The sequence below is a fragment of the Copidosoma floridanum genome, unplaced genomic scaffold, assembly GCF_036245765.1.
Source record: "Copidosoma floridanum isolate Cflo_tuat_1 unplaced genomic scaffold, Cflo_Japanese_pri ptg000027l, whole genome shotgun sequence".
Classification (NCBI taxonomy): Eukaryota; Metazoa; Arthropoda; class Insecta; order Hymenoptera; family Encyrtidae; genus Copidosoma; species Copidosoma floridanum.
The window spans coordinates 9,331,786-9,334,619 of record NW_028321904.1 but is presented as its reverse complement, the minus strand read 5'-3'; the positions used below and the strand labels follow the sequence as shown (position 1 = coordinate 9,334,619).

Sequence of the window (2,834 nt, the reverse complement as noted above, 5' to 3'; positions counted from 1 at the left end):
GTGTAATTTTACAAAAGAAACCATTCAGTACGAATATCAGAAATGTGTAGCTTCAAGGTATCGTAAATACCTACTTTATATCCACGAGAATATATACAAAATATTAAAAGAGAGATAAAAGCTGTTTTGTGAGAATAAACCAAAACATCAAAACTATACATTAAGGGTTACTTAAAAAATTTTTAATGGTACAAAACTCTTTTTTTTGTGCATGCAACAATTCTTGTACAACGTGAATCATGTACAAGTATTTCGATGATGGTTCCTGTGTACGAATTAATGTTAAGTACAATGTGTAATAATTCAAAGTAGAGAAAACGTGTGCAACATTCATTAGTTTAAAAAAAAATGTATTATCTGTTGCATGAATAATAATCTATAATTTTTTTTTATGTTTCATAAGAAAGATTACTTGTAATTCAGTAGTATATGAAAGTTTGAAATATTGTGCTCGAAGTTGTGATGAACAAGAATTCACAATTGCTGATATATTCAATTTTGGGTCTGATTCAATCATTTTTACATTAGAAAATTTTGTTTTTTACTTAGTATAAAACGTTGCGTAAAAGTCAGTTACAACTGCTGTATGAATTGCATGTACTTAAATATTTATAATATAATAATATAACAAAATGTGTAACACTAAAGTTATTATAAAGTACATTGTATAGAACTCCTAATAGTTTTGTGGAACTTAAATGATAGTTTTGTAATAAAGACTAAAAATGAATAATGGTTTGACAATGTATTTTATTTTTCGTGTTAAGGTATTACATAATATGTAATGCACAATCACTGAAGAATTATAACCTCAATTTTACAAATGTAATTCACTAAGTTGAACACTACTAAATGTATTTATAATCATTTTGTACAACACTATAGCTTCATCTACGATTTTAGGCGTACTCTCGTTTGGTAATAGTTCGTCAATCATATTTTTGAAGTTATCATTTACTAACTGAGGTTGTACCATAAATGTCTCACGCAATTCAATAATAGCATCCCTATCTTCATCTTTCCTAAAATCTATCGCACATCGCACCTTGATCTTCTGGTAGATTAAACAAAATATAAGGCTTTCCACCTATTTGATTTTGTTCTATTTGTCGTCTAATTGGATGCTCGTTCCATAGTTGTTAAGCCAAAGCTAATTCTTTTTGTATAAGAGTCCTAAATGAATATCTCAGACAGTTTTTATGGAACTCTGAACCGTCGAACAAGTTCTCGTGTGCAAGACATTTAAACAGTTGAATAAAAAAATCAGCAGAACGTTGTCTCATTTGACCCCACTAGGATTCAATACGCTGATTGTTGACACTTCTCCCCTTAATGTAGCTATTTTTACCATATACTGCGTCACCATGACTTTTACGTAAGCACACTTGAAGAGTTTCAATGAGAGTGTTCTCTGTTCCCTTATCCGTTCTTACGATTATAGAGATGCAATTACACTCCAACACCGTCGTTAAGAAGTAATAAGCTGTAACCTTGGGGTCATTATTCGTAGCTGCAACACGAAGCCAAAGTATATATCTTGAAAATTCATCTACACACCCATAAATTGCAAAACCAAAAGGTTTTAGTTTGTCGGAACCATTAATGAGCCAAATGTATTTTGGGCCAGAACTCAAGTACTTCATTCACCGGACACGGTCACAAAGTTTATTGGACAGACCACCAGGATAAATTAATTTAAGAATATCCTATACTGTATCTCTTTTCACTATCGAAGAATTTTTTTTTCCTCCATAGAGATTGGTAACACAAGTTAATACCAGCTTCGTTAAGTTCTTGATACATTGAAAAACATATATCTCTCATACAACTCTACTTAAAATTTTTTTTCTTCTTCAGTCCAAGTCTCATAAGTATTTTTTTTATGCTGTTGATTAATTTTTTCACAACACACTCCTTTTTTAATAGAGCAGATATTTGTTTATTCGTTAAATTCATGTGCAAATATTTTTTTACTAAGTTGTCCATGTCACATCTAATTAACTAAATTTTACTTTGCACGAATAAAAGGATAACTTTTGAGTAGCAAGCTTCTCTCAGCAATAAACACCAACAAGTAGAAAAAAAAAGAAAAAAAAAGAAATTATGAAATTGATTATTCTATTATTTTACATAACACATACGTTAATATCTCTGATTTAACTCACACTTTAGTAATGGATTATTAAGCGAAGATGAAGTTGCTACTATGTGAATCTTTACAAAACTGTATAATCGTAAGATGACGTAGCCTCAACCAGGTGCGTAACTATTTACATTAAAAGCTTGTCTACACTAGAAAATGTGGGCACTTAATTACAAGAAAGGCTAAATAAAAATTGAGTGTTTAAAAAAATAATAAAAAACTGTACCTGGATTAATTGCGATACAGGTCAAAAGAGTTTATACGATTCAAAAACGTCAAAAAACAAGTTCCACTAGCTGTGTTGATGTACGTTTTAAGAAGATTTTTAGAATCAAATTTCTTTTTGTCATCATACAAACTGGCTTATTATGCAGAAATATCTGCATACAATGCAAATAGCTGAATACTCAAATGAATCCTTACCTATTACCACATATTTTCTTAGATTTTATTCTACTTCCATTAAGTGGTATTTTTTTTATAACCTATAAGTATGTACATACAAACGAGAAAACAAAATGTGCCACCTCCTAACGAGTCCTACTGAACAAAGAGAGAAATGCGCGCTTGACAACTACCTACCTACAAGAGAAAAGTGAAGGTCACACGATCCATAAGCGCGCATCTAGCACAACATGTGGCCAGTGAGCCACACAGGCTTCTGTAGCCTTCTCAACCACCTCATACTTGG

The 2,834-nt window shown here is 31.2% G+C and overlaps 1 pseudogene; it reads right to left on the bottom strand.

The window, feature by feature from the left end:
- Nucleotides 1–1,022: 1,022 nt before the first annotated feature.
- On the bottom strand, nucleotides 1,023–1,803 carry LOC149373768 (uncharacterized; annotated as a pseudogene).
- Nucleotides 1,804–2,834: the final 1,031 nt, after the last annotated feature.